Consider the following 21,426-nt stretch of genomic DNA (forward strand, 5'->3'; position numbering starts at 1 on the left):
ATGATACGACGCGGCGCGACGGCCGCGCGAGCGTCGTTGCCTCGATTAGAATGCCGATCGGCTTTCCACACGGTTTATGGGATCACGTCGAAACGCAGTTACCCGTTTCCGCTCGAACCTGTACCAGCGATTTTTCACGGAGACCGAATCCTTCGCCGACGAGATCCTCGGGGATCCTGGCGCTCTCTGGGTCTCTGGAACGAACAGCTGATTCGCCTTTTAACCCTCGAATGGCCGACGTGAGTGAGCGGAGCGGCGTGCCGACGCCGGGTCACTTTCGACCCGTAGCTGAATTTTTAGTACGTCAGTTAAGTTAATAATTAAATGGAAAATATTTGTGAGAAATATTTGAAGCGATGCGACAGCGCCGATAGAAGTAATTTTATTAACTCTTAAAAAAGGGGAGTACCCAACATACAATTTGTCAAAGTAAGTTAACAGTTCAATGGAAAATATTTGTGAGAAATATTTGAAACGATATGCAACAGCGCCGATAGAAGTAATTTTATTAGCTCTTAAAAAGGGGAGTACCCAACATACAATTTGTCAAAGTAAGTTAACAGTTCAATGGAAAATATTTGTGAAAAATATTTGAAACAATATGCAACAGCGCCGATAGAAGTAATTTTATTAGCTCTTAAAAAGGGGAGTACCCAACATACAATTTGTCAAAGTAAGTTAACAGTTCAATGGAAAATATTTGTGAGAAATATTTGAAACGATATGCAACAGCGCCGATAGAAGTAATTTTATTAGCTCTTAAAAAGGGGAGTACCCAACATACAATTTGTCAAAGTAAGTTAACAGTTCAATGGAAAATATTTGTGAAAAATATTTGAAGCGATGCAACAGCGCCGATGGAAGTAATTTATTAGCTCTTGCCCGTGAGATCCTTCACGGTTGTTTCCGGTGGAAAAGCGTGCTCAAGGGCACAGCTTTTGAACGCGGTTATACGCCTCGTGGTTCCCTTGTCATGGTAAAAGGGAAGTTTGAGAAAACACGGTTTCGTAAAGTGGGCCCTCGTTGCGTCGCTGTCTCCTCGGTAACACGAAACTGCGTACGACAATGTATATTCACGACTCGCGTGCATTTAATTTCAGTTTTGGGTCGGTGTGTGCACAAAGTGAACCTGCATATCGGGAACTTCCTTGTTGAGGGAATTCCACGGTAATGGGAACAACGCATACACACCAGTGTATTCTTTGAATAATAATCTCATGGCATTGCGCGTCTTTCATACTAAACTTAATTTCGAATAAGTTCGTGCTCCTAAAATTGATTCTGACTTCGAGCTTTAAGGGCTAATATTTTGTTCTATTCAGAGACCATAAACAACAGATTGCGTGACAAATTTCATAGGAAGATGTATCATCGATAGAAAATTGATTTTTATTCACTCAACGGGTAGCCATCGTTAAATTTTAAAAGAAAATTTTAAAAAATACATTGATTAAAAAGTTTCGATAATCATTAAATAAAAAATTTAATAACCATCATAAATGACGGGGATAGGCTTTGGTAACAAATAATCGTTATTGATGAGGAGAATTCTGGTTTTGTTACAAATAACAGTTATCGATTACGAGAATGTTAATTCGTTGTGGATAACCATTGTAATTGACGAAAACAATGTTTAGTTATGGATAATTATCATGGATAACCGGAATTATACAGAGGGATTCCTGAGGTCATTTGAAGTAACTTTTTCCTTAGCGAAAATTTTCTCCGAGACATCGTTTACGAGTTATTAACGAAAAACACTGACCAATGAGAGGCGAGAGCTCGGCTGACGCGAGGCGGCCGAGCCAACGAGCGGACGAAGCCTAGTTCCGCCCATTGGCTCGTCCGCCACGCGCTAGCCGAGCTCGCCTCTCATTGGTCAGTGTTTTTCGTTAATAACTCGTAAACAAAGCCGCGGGTTGCATTTTCGCTAAGGAGAAAGTTACTTGAAATTACCCGAAGAACCTCATTTCCCGATTTCGAGTAACTTTTTCGACACCCTGTATAAAACACGATAATCAAAAATCGAAACGACCTATCCGATTCTAATTTCTATTCGAAAGATCAGTTCTCTTGCTGTCCCACTTAAAAAAAAGTCGACAATGACCTTGAAAACTCGACTTACAATGAGCTTGAGAAATGAGCACCCTGTACAATTATGGTTGTCCGTAATGGATGCTCATAACCGAAAACTACTTTCTGTCGATTACAATGATTATCTGTAACGAATTAAACAATCCCGTCATCGATAATTGTTATTTGTAACAAACGACAATCTTCGTCTCTTATAATAGTGATTTGTAACCGAAAACTATTCACAGCGGTTATTTGTAACCGGAATCATTTTAAGCTAAATTTAATGGTTATACTTTAGCCTTTTCTCGTTCATGATTATAACAATAATTACGATCTTCGGTTCTGTCATAAACAATTTCATTACAGTTTGTGCTTTTGCAAAAGTTACGATATCGATAGGAACGTTTTCTTTCATTTTACCCGCTCAGTTAACTAGTTTAATACTTGGCGGTTATGCGAACGGATTATCGATCTGTTTTATAGTCGATCAGCAATCAGAAGTCCTCTTGCTAACGGCGGAGATGATCGTTCTGCTTTTATTCACCGATGCACAATTGAAAGCTAGTAACGAGACAGGTTTACGATCGCGAATGATCTCTCGCATTTTGCTCGCGATGGCGTTCGTACGAGCCGAGTTAATTAGGTAATTACGGAGCGATGTGACACATAAATTCTCGCTGAATACCAGTTAGCAATTATCGGGGCTCGAACTACTCTGGCTGGCCAAGTGAGCGTTCATTTACTTTCCGTTGCGTCACGCGTTGATTATCTGTTAATCCGCGATCGATAAACGCAGAGATCATTTTCGTTCCTGCGCTTAGCCGGCGGTAACAGAAACGAACGATTTTGCGTAAGTAAAACGCATGAAAGATGGAGTCGATCATTTATCTTCTTCGCGATGAAATTGTTTGCCATTTTATGTGTTCGTATTAGGTTGGTGCGCAAGAAATGTAACGACAAGTAACAAGAAATACTAAGAACACACAATAGAATTTTTTTCTTTAAATATAGGAAATAAATTGAAAATTAGAAACTAAAAAATTGGAAAAAAATCAAATTAATAGTCCGTAAGTGTATGAAAGAAAATGTGAATTTTATATATTATATTTCTTTACGGCATCGTTTTTGTTGGGATTATGGAATGAAAATGAATATGATTCTAATTCTTTTCTTAACCCTTTCGCTACTACGGGCCACTATAGTGGCCCTCCATAAGATGTCACTGAGGTACTACGGGCCACTATAGTGGCCTTTCGTATGATGCCACTGAGGTACTACGGGCCACTATAGTGGCCTTTCATAAGATGTCACTGAGGTACTATGGGCCACTATAGTGGCCTTCCATAAGATGCATTATATTGCATAATGTTTTATTTCCTCTCATATTGTAAATTAAAGAGCGCATGCTAAGACGTTATAAATACCCTGGAATACCCTTTATTTATAAATACCCTTAGGAGAGAAACTTTTTCGTACGAAAACATTCAAGCAGCTTGGGTTCTCCGCCGCGGTACTCCCGCTGACGATCGGCGTCGCGTAGCGTGCAGTGATGTCGCGGCGCTCCGTTCAGCGGAAGTACCGCGGTGGAGAACCCGCCCGTAGCGAAAGGGTTAAAAAGACTTTATTTTATTCCTTTATTGAGAGAAGGTATATGGGCGAAAACGATCGAGCGACCAAACTCTACTGAGAGTCCGGTAAGAAAAAAACGCTTCTTTTATACCCTTCTTGGGTTCGTCTTATCCACCAATCAGAGACGTTTATTTGTCGCGTTTCACATTGCATACGTGACGCTGGGATCCCCAAACAGTCAGGGCACGATGTGTATCTAATGATACCGGTGATGATGTATCGCGGTATCTATTATATACAGTTTACATCACCGTCGTTGCCCGCTGACGGAACCGACGAAAATGTAAACCGATATCTTAGTATCTTAGTACTAAGTAAACTATAGATTAATTTTTGTTCGAGGCTAAAATTTCAACAGTTTTAATCTGAAAATTCTGAGAGTGCTCTTCATTCGTTCCAAATAATTTATAAAATTATGAATAGCTTCGTTAAATCACTAGTAAAAAAAAATGAAAAGAATGCAATTACTGTCATAGAATAGATCCTTGATTGATCCTGAATAGATCCTTCGGATCTTTGAAATGGGAGCGATTAAGTCGATGCGAATATTTTCCAGCGATCCATGCGGTTTTATTACTTCTATCGGCATTCTCGTTGGATCACAGAGGATTTACCGTTCGGCCATGGCCGTCGATCACGAGAAACAGATAACAGCTAGGAAATTCAGGGTCGAGGTTTGAAACGCGTGTCACTGTTTCCCATAGAGTGACCGGTTCATTCGCCTTTCAACGCTACCAGTTTCCCACGATCGCCGCGTAAAAGGATCGTAGTAACTCTGTTAATCCCCTCGTATTTCCTCGCGCGGCCCGTCCTACTTTTCTGCCTTTATCGAACGCTTTTGGCACGTTCGATCGTCACGTGTCTGCCGCGGCGATTGCAGAAGGAAAGTTCACCATCCTCTTTAACCCCTTGCCCAATAACCACGTCTGAGATACGTGGTCGGATAATCGGCCCAGAAATGATCACCGCGTGATCATGAGACGTGATCAATGAGAGACGTGGTCAGATATGTGAGCCAGAAATGGGAACTATGGACAGTCGGGCAGTAATTTCAGTAATTTCTCCCAGAAATGTTCGGAATTCGCAATTGAAACTGGCAGATCTGAGAATACTAAGCCGCGGCTTTTTCGGGCCCCGCGGCTCGTTTTTATATAAAAAAGACTCGGAGCAGTCGGCAATGAGAACGCTTCCGAAGTTTTAAATCTTATCTTTTTATTTATCTTTTACCTTTTATCGAATACGAATTTCGTTTTGGAAAAACCTAAAGGCTTAAATGTGAACAATGGAACACATTAATTTAAAGCTTTGGGAAGTTTCCAATTTTTACCAGTTTGATAGGAATTTAATTTTTTTCGGAAACCTGAAGACGTAAATGAAAAATTGATCTGAATGAAATGAGGTTTTCAATGTCTTCAATTTGAAAATGTTTGATGGGAATTTAATTTTGCGGAAACCTAAAGATGTAAATGAAAAATATCGTGCAGACTAAAATAAGGCAACAACGAAAGTTTTCGATTTCTATATTAAAAATAATAGAAAATGGTAATATGCAAAAATAGTATTTTTCTAGTTATTGTTCAGTAAGTCAGTAAAAATGTAAAAATTACTTTATGTTGTTCTCTTGTTCTCTTAGCTGAGACACCCTGTATATTTTTAAAAATACTTAACTTAATTTCGCACTTGTATATTTTTTATATTAAGAAGTAATAGAAAATAGAAATGTACAAATAAGATATTTTGCTGAGTTTTTGTTTAGATATCGATAACAATGTAACAGTTATTTTAGGTCTTAATAGATAGAAATTGAATTATGAGGAAACTCACCATACATATTTTGTAATCATAATTTATATTATTAAATTATTCATTGCGTTAATTATAATTTTATTCGTTACTTCCTATTTCCATTCCATTAAAAACTTTTCGAACTAACAAATTCTTTTATGTTTTTCTTCTTGTTTTTGAAGCTTCTTAGTCTCTTTTTATGAATATATAACAATAAAATTAATAGTAATTATTAGTTTATATTAGATATGAATAAAATTATTCATACTTTTATTGCATCGAACTTCAGAATTGTACTGTATCCATGTGCTTATCTAAGTTACCTAACCTAAAAATTCACGCCGATATTTCATCGGCAGTAATGAGCTGCTCCTTCGTTAAAAGGTCTTTTTAATTATCTTTATTTTAACAAAGTAGGTGGGTGTCTTTCTCCCATTCAATTTAAAGCAGTAGAAAAAATGTAAAATGATTTCAACAGCAGTTCTTTGCCGATTTAAATAGCGTTCGAAAAGTTAATTCATGCTTTCAATCAAGTGTATTTTTAACACTTTCGAATCAAATGCTTTTTTAACACCTTTACAAATTGAAATATTTCCGAGAAACGAAACAATTTTCCGAACGACCTAATATTTTTACCTTCCATGAAAACTGTTTTCTCAAGTGCTTAAAAATCTGAGAATGATTGACAATCCTTCTGCTTCAAGCAGAATACATTCCCACCAACAGATTATATTATACGAAAGATTAATTAATTATCTTATTACATATTATAATAATATAATATATTTATTAATTATACGCAAGATTAAGATTATACTATACAAATTTATTGCGAGCGAAAAATTTAAAATTTATTAAAATACCACAGTAAAGCGTACACCCGCAGCAATAGGCACATTTTGCCTATTCTCCAGTACAAAAAAAGATCCGAATAAACAAAATTCCCGAGTATGCAATTTGGTTTGGTCGCAACAGAAGGTTGGCCGGTCGATTAGCGGCCTATTCAGGTGCGCACGGTATGGGAACAGGTGTTGGACGTCGAAGAATCATCCGGTCATCGGGTCAAACGAGAATAAAGCGATCCGTGGGTCGGATGGGAAAGGGTCGGCGCAGTCGAGTGTGTAATTCATCTAGGATCGGCGGCGCACCGTTCTGATCGCTGCACGATTCCACGGGCGACAGCCTCGCGTTTCCCGGCTCTTTTACGGCAACGCGGTATCCGCGGGCCATCGAGTTTCACATTTCTCGTGGTTCGTCGACCGATAAACCCGCGGCTGGCACAGCCGGCCACGTGGACGCCGAAGAAAGCCAGCCAAAGGACACAACAGGACGCAGAAAATGCGAGAGGAGACTAGGCGAATGCCATGCATATTGCACAGGGTGTGTCCGGACTCCGGATTGCGTCGCGATGCGGTCTGACCGCATTGCACTTTTATCTTCGCGAGCGCTGTTTCGTAACTGCAGTGGCATTCGCGATTTTTAGTTCGCGCAAAGGCCGTTTCTTGGCGAGGCTGTCTTCGATCTTTATCCCGGTTGAACACTTCAGGTATTCACTTTTATGCTTCTTTTCGCGCACTTTTGCATTTTCTTCGAATATTCAGTTTTGCAACAGCAACATTCTATTAATATAATATTTTGTTAATTATATATATAATATATATATATATATATAATTATATATATTATATTATTATATATTATATATATAATATATTTATTAATTATATATTATTATTATTTTATAATATTTTATTAATTCTAATAATATATTCTCTTTAAATATTAATTTTTGTGCAGCTACGATAGTTAGTCTACACAAATATATATATATATATATATATATATATATATATATATATCAGAAATTTGATTCAATATTTTGAAATATTTGGCTGTTCCTACGTAAAGTTATAACAAAATAAACAATTATTAAAGTATCGAAATAAAGGAAAGAGTTTCTGTACTTTTGTTTACAACAAAAATTGCCCAACGAATTAAATGCCGATTGATATCTAAAAGGATATTGAAATGAGTGCAAATATTTTCGCAATACATATTTAAAGAGGTCTGGCAAACATTATGATTGCTCAAGCAAATTTAGAAACGTTTGAGCAGTTTATGAAAATGAATAGAACGCCACGAACTATCGTCTTGTTGACAAGCTCGCTGGCATAGCGTCGCGACACTACCGCCACTCGTTGAAATCACCGAGCAGCGTCTTAACCATGCGTTGCAGTCTCCAAACTGAGCGTCGACTTGCCCAACGCCGCATTCACAATTTTATTGTCAGAGGATCATGCGCGTTAAAAATACAAATATTGCTCTCCATTTTCCTTTATAAATATTGATCTTCGAGTCAAAGTGTTATATATGTTTCGTTACACTAATGGTATTTACATTTGTGCTGACAATTATTGAACATCTATTCGCGTGCCTATCTGAAAATTTAGATTAACTTTCGTTATTTTATTACGTTTCCGACGCTGTTAAACAGAATTGCTTTCCATTTACTGGATCGATGAAAGCGCATTAGTACGAAGTTTCTTTAACACGTTGATCGTCCACCAAGCCGAAGAAATTTAGTTAATGAAATTAGAGAACTAGAAAACTAAAATTTATGACTGTCGATAAAATTTCTTCACCATTTTACAGTTTACAATCTCAACAAAAATCATTCGAACATATTATAATATGTAATATATTATTTTAACAGTGGTATTATTTGCATGTCTAATAATCTTTCATTTGTTATGTTTCCTATGCTATACATATTTATTGTATATGTTACATGTTATTTATTACATACATATACTGTGCGAAGATCGAATAAAAGTCGAAGAAAACTGGAACGGTGCAAATATCGATCGAATAAAAATTCGAAGAAATTGTGGTTCGCAAAAAAATCAACTATATATACAGATCGAACAAAAATTAACCAAGAATGAAGCAAGAGCAAGAACCGATAAAAAATGATGATTGAAAGAAATGGAGATCGAACAAAAATCGACAAAAATGAAGATTAAATAAAAATCGAAGAAAACGAGGATGGACCAAAAATCGATCAAAAATGAGGGCCGAACAAAAATCGAAAGAAATTGTGGATCGATTAAAATGGGCTAAAAATCGATCAGAAATGAGGATCGAACATAAATCGAAAGAAATTGTGGATCGATCAAAATGGACTAAAAATCGATCAGAAATGAGGATCGAACAAAAATCGAAAGAAATTGTGGTTCGAGCAAATCTTAACCAGAAAAAATATAAAGATCGAACAAAAATTGTAAAGAAATGAAGTTTGCTGTACTATATATGTATTTATTATATGTATATCCTACATATCTATTATATAGATATGTATTATAATATATTATGTATTAGGTCTACCGGAAAATTCTGTCTGATAATGTCATTTGCAAATTTCAATAGGTATGCACATGTTCATTTGAGACATATATTTTTGGAAAATGTTGTTCACAAATTGCCATCACGCTGGCAAGAGGTCACAAGTAACGACGGAAATTATATTGTACAATAAATATTACTAAATTTATGAAAAATCTATTATTCCTTTCATTTCTCAAACGGACAGAACTTTCCGGTAGACCCAATATATATATTATCTAATATACATATATATATATATATACTTGTGTGACGACAGACAAAGGCTTTCTTCTCCCGCGCACATGAATAAAATTATTTATTATCATTAATAACATCAATCAAATATCTGTTAAAATGTAAACATGTTAAAAATCTATAATGTGCCAGGCATAGCGCGATCGTTGCTTCTTCTGACCGTCGAAAGATTCGATCGAGCGTCCAATAACTGTTCATTTAGGCCAGAGGCTACTGCCATTCGGCTGAAATCCAATAGACAGTCCGACTATCCGTTCGGTAGCGGTCAGGGTGTGGTCACAGTTGGCTGGAACAGCTATTTTCCCTACGGCGCGAAACGCTCGGTTCTCTATAATTGTAATCGTTGCACGGATTCTCGTTTCGCGCATTTGCCCCGTGAAAACGGCTATGTAAATTCCGTAAAATCCCCATGGACGATACCGCGTTCGTTGGAGGACACGACAGTCCGGCACACGGTTCGACGGGTAAGAAATCGCCGGCCAACGGTGGAACGAACCGGTGCCTGTCATGGCGGGGACTCGGCCAACGAAATTTGTTACGCGATCGGAATTTCTTAGCCTAACGGGACTCGAATCAAGTTTACGCCTTGATCCGCGCGTATCCGTTGTTAAGTCACGATCCCGCGGACCGTGGTGGGCATTCTACGATATCTAATCATCCTTTGCTTTTTCTTGCACGCGGAAACCGGAACGGCATGGAAATCGAACGGTCTCGGACGAGAGAGCTGATTCCTGCAAAAAATGCATCGCGCCCGTTGCTATACTGTTTGTAAACACCGGATCATGATGCGAGAACGGAATTTGCTTCGGCGATGTTTTCCTTGTGCTGCTTCAGATTTTGTTGCATGCCCGAGATCAAAGTCGCAGCGTCTCCTCGCGAGAAATGTTCTCAAATAATTTCTTTTGCAGGATTTCGTGTTGTGGAACGCGGTCGATTTACTTCGAAGACACCCTGTGTGTAGTCTTCATCGAATTTATTGAATTTATTTATCAGCGCGGATGAGGAACCCTTTGTTAAAAGCAGAGAAAAACTTTGCAGTAATGATAGACGGAACACTTGACCATTTAAATATATATAATATAATATAATATAATATAATATAATATAATATAATATAATATAATATAATATAATATAATATAATATAATATAATATAATATAATATAATATAATATAATATAATATAATATAATATAATATAATATAATATAATATAATATAATATAATATAATATAATATAATATAATATAATATAATATAATATAATATAATATAATTAATATAATATAATATAATATAATATAATATAATTAATATAATTATATTATAAATATAATATAATAATATTATTGTTCTTGGACTAAGTGACTTGAACTTTTTTTTAGGTGATAGGGGAATCAGTCCACTAGAGAATGACTCCAATACTTCTTTTAAATTTTGCTAACAAAAACTCACCAAACAATCGTGTTCGTATATTTGTATGTTAAAAACAATAGAAAATAGAAATATACAGATACGATGTTTTGTTAAGTTTTCATTTAGATGTCAGAAACAATGCAAAAGTTGCTATAATTATGAACACCACTGTATATTAAAATATATTTGTGTCTTTTATCCTGCACAATTGAAGTGTCTTCGTTATTTTTGCTGATATAAAAAAATAATGTGTCATGGCAACTTGTGTAGTTTAAATATAAAGATATTAATATGTAGAGAGAAAAATAGTGACTTATAATAAACAAACTTGTCCTGGCACATTTTTTTATATCAACAAAGATAACGATAAAATAAATATCCCCTACACAATTAAATTAAAAGTGAAAATAAAACGAAGAAATATTAAGCATTAAATATAACCTTGTTAGCAGATGGTGTGAACGAAAAGAATGAATTACAGAAACAATCGAGAGAATCAGCATAGCGCAGTGCCCGGGTAACAGAACAAGTGGAATATAAAAGAGTAATGTGTGCATTCAAAGAATTTTATGATTCCGTTGTTTTCAACGATTCTGAATTTTGTATTCGCAAGTTAATTACAATATAATTGTAACATAAACATCGTTAACATTTTAAGCAAATGATCAATGAAGATTATCGGGGAAAAGTTCTAATTGCCTTAAAAGTACTGCTATATTAGTTTACTGAAATTGTTAAAAAAGAAAGATATTCTCACGCATCTCTCGAGTTGTACTCATACTATTTGTTGCACTGTTAATAAAAATAGTACTGTTACATAATCTCTTGCCTCAGAGCTTCATTACGCAGAAACAATCATTAAGATAACTCCGTCTTTAATAGTCTTTAGAAGAAGATGACGATTCGCCATAAAACCTGCTTTGATGCATAAGCATTGATGACAGAAAAAAAGAATTCAACTTAAAAAGAAAAAATAACTCTAGCATTGAGTAAACTCCATATCAAATAACAAAGGATGAGAGAATCACGGTATCGTACAAAAGTCGATCGATTAACATGTCTCTGATCATAAACTAAAATTTGTTTCCGTGAGAAAAATCGATTCAATCGATCAAGAAAAATCGATCTAAAATTAAGAATCAAACAAAAAAACAAGAATCGAAGAAAATGAAAATTGAACAAAAATAAAAAATGAAGATCCAATAAAAATCAACAAAAAATGAAGATCGATCAAAGATCAAACAAGAATGAAGATTGAACAAAAATAGAAGAAAACGAGGACAAAGGGTCGAGCAAAAATCAAGGAAAAATGAACATCGAACAAAAATCAATGAAAGATGAACATCGAACAAAAATCAAGAAAAAATGAACATCGAACAAAAATTAAGGAAAAATAAACATCGAACGAAAATCAAGGAAACATGAAGATCGAACAAAAATCAAGGAATACCAATCGAACGAAAATCAATCAAGAATAATGATCGAACAAAAATCACTCAAGAATGAAGTTCGAACCAAAATCGAAAGAAATGTGGAACGAACGAAAATCAATCATAAATAAAGATAGAAAATAAATCGATCAAAGATGAATACTCTAGAAAAATCGCAGAAAACAAGGATAGAACAAAACTCGAAGAAAATGAAGATCGAACAAAAATCGTAAAAAATAAGGATGGAACAAAAATTGACCAAAAGTAAACAAAATCGATTAAAAGTGGAGATCGAACAAAAATCAGTCAAAAATGAAGATCGAATAAAAATCATGGAAAGATGAAGATCGAACAAAAATCAATAAAAAATGAGATTCGAACAACCAGCGAAGGAAACGAAGATCGAAGAAAAATCGACCAACAATAATGGAAGAAAATGAAGATCGAATAGAAATTGTAGAAAACAAGGATGGAACCAAAATCGACCAGAAGTAAATATCGATCAAAAGTAAAGATCGAACAAAAATCAATTGAAAGTAAAGATCAAATAAAAATCGTGGAGAGACGAAGATCCAACAAAAATCGATCAAAACTGGAGGATCGAATAACCATAGAAGAAAACGAAGGTCGAACAAAACTCGACCAGAAACGAAAATGGAACAAAAATCGTAGAAAATAGGAAATATCTGTACCAAAAAAAAACAGAGAAAAATGGAGATCGAAGTAAATGAATCACGGTAATCTCAGACAAAATTAGATGAAGTCCGAAGGAGGGTATACCTCATGGAAACCGTGTGAGCAGGATGAGAAGCGAAAATCGGTCTCGCGGCGCACATAAATCGCCTCGGAATTCCGCGAGGCTCGATAGAACAAACCATAGTCCTGGTTTCCTCGGGTCAGACGTGGGCAACTGCAACGGGGTACCATTACGGGCAGCCGGTAACAAGAAAGATAGGATTATGCAGGTTTTAGGTTAGGTTGATAGGTAGGTAGGCAGACAGGGAACCGAGAGAGCCGGCGTGTGTAGGTGGACCAGCGATGCGAGCTTGCACGTAGAAGTGCGCCGAAGGTCTTGATCCCATTTATTACGATTTTGTTCGAGCTTTTAACGTTCCCGAGAATTGCCGAGGCTAATTTCTTTGACAACCGCGCCGAGGTCACGAACCTGCTTCTATTATTAGCACCGTTGCTTGATAAATTATTTATGTCTTCTTGCGTCGCGGTCGAGGATCGATCGTTCTCTCGATTTTGATGCTGCGATTTTCAACCGGATTCTTTCATAAGGAGCTCTCGAAACTTCAGGATCTATTGCTTGCGATAGAAGTTGCACGGTACACGAATACACGAATAAATAAATTATTATTATTATCACCGTTTACTTATTGTACCAAACCGATACCGAGGGATCAACTAGATTTATTTCGTAACTTTTCTTCTTCCTTCGAGCACTGCTGTCATTCCTCTTCATCTCCGCTCACATATAATCAAATTATATTCCTTCTTTCTTAGTTTCAAGTTATATTTTATCCGTCCTTGTGTAACTGCTACATTATCAATGTCGATAAATAAAGTTATTATTGTTATTTGTTGTTTGAAGATAGAGATTGTTAATTTCTGAAGTATTAATTTAATCTGCGTCGCGGAAATGAGATAAGACGTTAGTCTGTTTAAGAAATATTTTTGCTGTGTTGCAATATCTTCGAAAAGTATACATATATTATAGACGTGTGAGTGGCTGTTAGCTAACTGGTTAAGTTAAGTAAACAAATAAATGTTAGCAATAAAATTAAAAGATGAAGCAGTCATTTCGTATCAACTTAATTCTATATTATAACAGCCACTCGCACGCCTATAATATATGTATACTTTTCGAAGAAAATATACATATACATATAATATAATAAATATACATATAATATACATATATAAATGACCTGATAATTTGAATAATAAAACGACTAACTATCCTGTAGATTGTGATTTTATCGATTCGTAGCGGTTGTGAAACGATTGTTCTTGCGAAATATAAACCGAAATTTCACTGCTTTTCAATGCTACGAAAATTATCGAGTATTATTTGACTACTGTTTGGATATTATTATTTGGAAATTATTAATGGCCAACTAATTCGATTAATAAAGTGGCTAAAATTCTTGCAAATTGTGATTTTACCGATTCGTAGCGACTGTAAAACGATTGTTCTTGCGAAAAATAGATCGAAATGTCACTGCTTTTTAATGTTCAGAAAATTATCGAGTATTATTTGAGTACTGTTTTGAAGCTATTACCTGCAAATTATCACTGACCAACAAATTCGATTAATAAAATGGCTAATCTTGCAAATTTCGATGTTACCGATTCGTAGCGACTGTAAACCGATTGTTCATGCAAATAATAAACAAAGGAGACTGATTGTTTTTAACCGTTTGCGTACCAGATGGTTCTGAAAAAACCGGATCGAAAAGCGCCGAAGAGCGCAATAGCGTTCCTTCGATTATGTGTCGAAAAAAGCCGTAAAACATAAAATAAAACGTTACGAATGAAAATATATATGCTATTAATTTAGAATAGATAACAACAAAATGCAAATTGGATTACTGACAGCGATGCGACGCGCGACCTATACATGCGTCTGAAAGACTGAGCACGTTTCGACAAATTTCGGGGGTGGGCCGTAAGTCGTCTGTTTCGGCCAAATGCGCTGGCTTTGCTCGACACAAAGTCTGAGGAGCGCAAAAGTGGCTCGTGGTACGCAAACGGTTCAGAAAATTATCGAACATTACCGAGTAGTGTTTGGAAGCTGTTATTCGTGGATATACGAAAGGTTTCCGAGGCGGATTCGAGGCCATAGGCGGAGAAACAATTGGCTCCCGAGGAAACAATAAATCGGCACGTAAATGGAGCAGCGTGCGGGACGGTTTTCGCGATCGTCGGCAATTTTCTCGGCTTTTCATAGCCCATTACCGGTTCACGTGGCCGCGGAGCGCAGATCGCCGTGGGCACCGCGGATTTCGTTATTCGACGAACGGGCTTTCTCTTCCATAAATTCTGCGCCGCCATTCTTACGTGCCCCGTGTGTCTCTTGCATCCGCGGTGTCTATATCCGTAGATAATAAAAGCACGAAGCTTCGCGGTTCGAAAGCGAAAGTGTTGTTTCGATGGAAAATCGCTATCGCTCGCCGTCGAAAACTCACTCGAATATTGAGGAAATCGTGTGCCGGCTCGTTTCATATTATTCGGATGCATTTCCGAGATCACTGCTGCACGGGTGAATGTATGCGACAGCTCACTGAGCAGAACGAAAATCGCGTAAATTCCGCGGCTGGAAGAAGCCGAAGGGAACAAAGTACCGTTTAGCATCGCTCGAAATAGAACAAAAGGAAACGATAACTATACTCTGCGATCGCTATACGGAGCTGCTTTTTCGGATCGGCAAGAAATCGCTGGAGCCACAGAAACCTTTTACCATCACTCACGTTTCGATTTTTCCGATGCGTTCGCTTGTTTAGTCACTCGCTCTTTGAACTAAGGGTTTTGATCCGTAAATAAATATTACCAAAATTATTAATATTTTATTATTATTTTATTATTATTACTATTATTTTATTGTTATTATCATTATTATTATTTTTGCTATTATTTTGTTATTATTATCATCATTATTATTAATATTTTATTATTCGTACTATTATTTTATTATTATTATCATCATTATTATTAATATTTTATTATTCTTACTATTATTTTATTATTATTATCATTACTATTATAACTATTACTACTCCAAAAAAAAAAAAAAAATTTTATTATTATTATTACAACTATTTTATTATTATTATTATTAGTAGTAGTAGTAGTATCAATATTTTATTATCATTATTAATATTATTAGTAATAACTGTTCGTCGAGAAAGACTGGATAAGTCTCGCTGGACCAATTAGTACAGTGATTGGATGCGCTTTGTGAAAAAATTCATGTTTTTCATGTCGACCACAAGCAGTCGGAGCAACCTAATTATTTCTGGATTTAATGGTTTTAATTAATACGTTGCAAGTAATACCCGTTCAGTACCCTGTAGTCAATTTCTGCGAAGTATTTTTTACAACTATATTGCCAGCTAATCCAGTATTCGTAAATATGAATCGATTTCACGAAGAACAAAAAGCAACGAGATATGAAGATCGAACAAAAATCGGAGGAAATTAGGATCGAACAAAAATCGACCGAAGTAAAGATGAAAAAGGAACGACCGAAAATAAAGATCGAATAAAAATGGACCGAAAGTAGAAAAAAACGAATAAAAATCAACCAAAGGTAATGACCGAACAAAAATATCCGTCGCAAACTTTATGGTCGTTACAATTGTCTTAACGGAATTATCAGATATTTAAACTCATGCAGCAACGACATCAATTTTTTCTGTGACTCGTAAATCTTCTGACGCAATTTACACTAAGTATGCTCGAATTAAATCACTTTATATATCGTATTCTGTAATCCAAAGGGTATTTTGCCTGTTCGATTAACAAATAATAATAATAATAATAATAAAAATATCAAACAGAGAGATGAAAATCGAACAAATATCGAAGGAAATGACGATCTAATGGAAAACAACCAGAAACGAAGATGAAAGAAATGGTCGATCAAATATGAAACTCGAACAAAAATCAATGAAATTTGATTTTGTCAATGTTTTCTGTTTCTGTAAATTATCTATTCAAAGTTTATATTTGTGCATACGGAACCGCGAGTTCATTCGCAACTTTATAGTCAATTTCTACGAAATATTTCTGACGACTATATTTCCAGGCAATCCATGATTCATAAACCTGAAGTGTTCTCACGGAAACTCAAAAGCAACTATTTCCCAATTAATTTTTCCGAAGTACATCCAACAAGTTTAATCTCGTCACTACGCGTACACTCCCCTCCAAAAGTATTAGGACACTCGCCGAAAATTCAATTAATACGAAAACTCGATGAAAAATTGTTGTAAGTTTTTGTATTTATTTCAAAGTTAGTTATATTAATCTGTAACGAGTACATATATTTATTTCACATTGTAATAAAAATAACGCCAATTTTGTAAAAAAAAATAGTTAAAAGTTCTACTCGTCGATATATCCATCGCGTTTTTTAGCTACTTCTTGGACTAATTTCGGCATCCGTTTTATTACTTTTTCGATTGTTTCTGCATATATTATATATCCACCGCATTTTTTAGCTACTTCTTGGACTAATTTCGGCATCCGTTTTATTACTTTTCCGATTGTTTCTGCATATATTATATATCCACCGCATTTTTTAGCTACTTCTTGGACTAATTTCGGCATCCGTTTTATTACTTTTCCGATTGTTTCTATATATCATATATCTACCGCATTTTTTAGCTCCTTCTTAGACTAAATTCGGCATCCGTTTGATTATTTTTCTGATTGTTTCGGCTCCGCGCAATTGGAAACGAAGAGCGCCAAATGAACTTTGGATACATTTCCACCGAATAAAATGCAAATAAATCGATAAAAAACTAATTGCACAAGTGACAAATACTTGTACCTTAGAGATCTCCCCGTTTTAAATTCAGTCGATTGATGACCGATTGAGGAAAAATCTTCCACGTCTAATTAAAAATGACTGCTTAATTTTATGAAGATTCGCCAGAAACGAATCTTCAACGAATGTAGAAGTAATTGATGCCATATAAGTTTGCTACGTAATTTTTGTTTCATTGAATGAAATACTTTAATTTTATGCAATTTTTAAGGCATCTGGCGCGGTCGTGGATGTGTTAATATGTACTTTCGGCAATACGATGCCACATTGCAGACTTACAGACACGACCTAAACTCAATGATATTGTAATATTTGACTATTTGTGCTAAACTAGCAGGTGTCCCAATACTTTTTGAGAAGAGAAGGTATACTTCAAATCCACCTAATCCGCTTAGCACTGGATTAACGAAACCCGTCAAAATGACGGGTCGCTAACTCTTTAATTTACGATTCTTCATGTCGTAAAGATACATTAATGAGTTATTTATTCAATTTATACGTTACTTACGGCAAATGTTACAATAACACTTGCTAAAAATCAGAATAAATGTTTTATTCAAATGTCTTACATTAACGACCTAAACTATTCGGTCGTTAAGTATGAAACGTCCGATTACCTGAAGCATCAAATTTGATATCCGACGTTTCCGATATTTCACTTCGACCGTCCTTCGTTTTTTTTTCTTTTTGCATTGAGAAGAGACACGCCATCTGGCCTTCAGACGCACTCTTCCGTTTTCAACAGTCCATCGTATCGTCCTCTGAGGGTTCAATATTGCAAGCCATGGAGCCACGTGAAAAATTCGCGTTATTTTCGAATGTGATTTCCGTCGTGGAACTAATGCACCGCGGACAAGTCGAAATGTCAACGAGATGTCCATCAAAGACGTGGCTAATGAACGTACAGTGCGTCGATGGTTCGAAAAATTCCGATCTGGAGATTTCGAAATCCTGAAAATGAACCACGCGGGCGACCCTAGAGCAAGGCCGGAGACATAAAAACAACCACGCTTTCGGTCTCGAAATCGGACGTTTCATACTTTGATGCCCTAACAACATAAAACAGCTGTCTTTTGTGCTCCGTAAATCTAGCGTCGGACAAAGCCAGCTTGCGAAAGCACTCGATCAGACTCGGGATCGTTCTCCGCCGAATGTTCGGCCGATTGCACCGTGCACCATGGTTCTCCGCGCGACCAATTACACGGCTCCGTCGACGATCCGTCGTCCCACAAGCTCCGAATAAGAACAATCACCGTGCAACATAAGATCCAATTAGCATTCGGAGACCGAACAGGCCAGCCTCACCAGGTTACTAAGGTGGCTAATCTACTCTCTACACTCACTGTACAGCTCTCGGCGGCCCTCTCTCTCTCTCTCTACCATAAACCATAATCCTTTCACGATAACACGTTTCTCCGGCGCTCCCCTAAACCGAGCCCGATCAATTCTCAAGTCCTTCGTAGCCGAGTTTCGCCGAGCGGAAGCAGCACTCTGGCCAGCCGTAGTCGGGAGGCGCGCAGGTGTTCCCCGGGGATTATCCGGGAGCATCGGTCGCCCGGAAGTGTCCCGGAACGAAATGTATATATCTCGTCGTCTAGAGAGAGAACTTACTCGGTTTGGTGCTCCTACGTTCCGCGTCCCGATCCTTGTCCCGGTTACATGTAACACCACGGACGGGCTCCGTTCCGGCGTCCGCCGACGAGAATTCTCACTGCACAAAACGAACCGACGTCCCCGCGACAGACCCCGGGAGTCCTTCGGAACCACACTGGACCCGTCGATCTCTGCCGTGTCGTGGTGCACGGATCCAGACAGCAGAACCGTCGTCGTCCCCGCGCCGATCGAATGAACCACGAGGATGAACGTCGGTGAAACGAGACGAGACGAGACGAAGGAAAATAGAGAGAAAAGAGACGAAACGGAACGAGAGAGACGTGTTTGCGACAAGATGAACGGTTTGTAAAATAGATTCAGGGTCACGGAGCTCCTTCCCTCCGGCCCACCGGTTCGAGACTGAACACTGAAGACCCGGTTCTCTCTCTCTCCAGGTGAACGGCGCGAGTTACCTGAGTTACCAGCCTCTACCTTCCGACAAGGTGGGAGGAGGAGAGGAGAGAAAAGGAGGCAGACGTGAACGTAGGCGATCCACGGAGCCGCGAAAGGTGGAGGAGAACGTTCGGCCAGGCTCGGCTGCCGTCAACGAAGACCGCCGAGCACACTTGACTCCTTGTTTGTTTATCGCACCGGTGCTACTTACCTGCCGCAGAGTTGCACCGGGGATCGGGATCCTGCCAACGCGACACACACGACGCGGGCAGGTTTTATGTTTTTTTCTTTGGACGCTAGATGATTTTGGACGAACATTCGGACGCTTCTGTTGTTCGCTTTTTTTTAACGGAAAATTGCGGTTTTGTTAGGATTTAAGACTCGCGAGACTCGGGGACGAAGAAACGTTGTACGAACGCATTTTATCGACGGTTTATTTATTTTTGTTTAGCGCGATTGTTGTCTGCGACGTTAAATGCGAATACGGTAGCGTTACGATGAGCAATGCTGTGAGCATAAACATAAGCGTGAATATCTACGCTCGTACGCGACGTATATTTAACACTAGATTTACGGAATCCGTCTAAATGACGGGATTGTTTTAATTTGTTTAATTTTGTATTTTTGCGATTATTCATATCGTAAAGATACGTTTATGAGTTATGTATTTTATTTTATATGTTGTACAATAACGGTTGTTAAAAATCAGAATAAATGCCTAATTGATACTTTTATAAAGTAATATGAAACAGCTGTTTCTTGTGCTCCGTAAATCTAATGTTAAATAGATATGCATTGGAGGGAAAAATATCCTTTGCGGTATATTAAAGTAGATTATATAAATGTGAAAATACACAAAGAACTTTCCATTTAGTATGAAATGTTGCCTATACGTAATTAAGCAAATATAAAAAAATATCGAATTTTCAGGCCATATAGTTATTCGAACGTCTTGTAAAATTCAGTTGGAAAGTTATAAAAACACGTTCTTCTTTAATTTTTATAAACCATCTGTATTGTTTAACAATATGTTTCAAGAGGTTTGACATTTTAAAAATTATTATTTATTTATGATAGATGTCGTTTTATATCTTTTGTCGTTTTTATAAAAACGAGCTGCAAGACTCGAATAATCGTATCTCCTCTTCCGAAGTTGTCCGTTTTTGTGGACAATTTGAGCGTTAATTAGAGAAACATTACTGTATTTACTATATCTCGAGATCTAATCAACCGATTACAATAAATTCTCCCTGACACTCAGATTGTGCACAACAATCGACAATTTGGGAAGAGGAGACACGATTATTGTGGAAAATCTGAGCTCAGATTGAAAAATCGACAATTTGAGAAGAGGAGGCTCGATTATTCGAGCCTCGTGGCTCATTTTTAGAGTTACAGAAAAATCGATAACTACAAAAGCGAGTCAGGGGGATCGAATAATCGTATCGCCTCTCTTCGAATTGCCCATTTCTGTTTACATGTTGAGTGACAATTAGAGAGACATTACTGTATTTACTATATCTCGAGATCTAATCAACCGATTACAATAAATTCTCCCTAACTGACACTCAGATTGTGCACAACAATCGACAATTTGGGAAGAGACACGATTATTGTGGAAAATCTGAGCTCAGATTGAAAAATCGACAATTTGAGAAGAGGAGGCTCGATTATTCGAGCCTCGTGGCTCATTTTCAGAGTTATAGAAAAATCGATAACTATAAAAGCGAGTCAGGCGGATCGAATAATCGTATCGCCTCTCCTCGAATTGCCCATTTCTGTTTACATGTTGAGTGACAATTAGAGAGACATTACTGTATTTACTATATCTCGAGATCTAATCAAC

The 21,426-nt window shown here is 36.9% G+C and overlaps 1 protein-coding gene across 2 annotated transcripts in view; it reads right to left on the bottom strand.

The window, feature by feature from the left end:
* uif (sushi, von Willebrand factor type A, EGF and pentraxin domain-containing protein uif) overlaps nucleotides 1–19,578 on the bottom strand; it is a 106,337-nt gene extending 86,759 nt beyond the window's left edge. The window contains exon 1 of one of the 2 annotated variants that reach the window (XM_076520535.1): nucleotides 19,146–19,578. The gene's annotated coding sequence lies outside the window, so the exon portion shown is untranslated. The remainder of the gene's footprint in view (nucleotides 1–19,145) is intronic. The other variant, XM_076520534.1, reaches the window with a different exon arrangement.
* Between the last annotated feature and the right edge of the window lie 1,848 nt (nucleotides 19,579–21,426).

Source organism: Megalopta genalis, chromosome 3, assembly GCF_051020955.1.
Source record: "Megalopta genalis isolate 19385.01 chromosome 3, iyMegGena1_principal, whole genome shotgun sequence".
Lineage (NCBI taxonomy): Eukaryota > Metazoa > Arthropoda > Insecta > Hymenoptera > Halictidae > Megalopta > Megalopta genalis.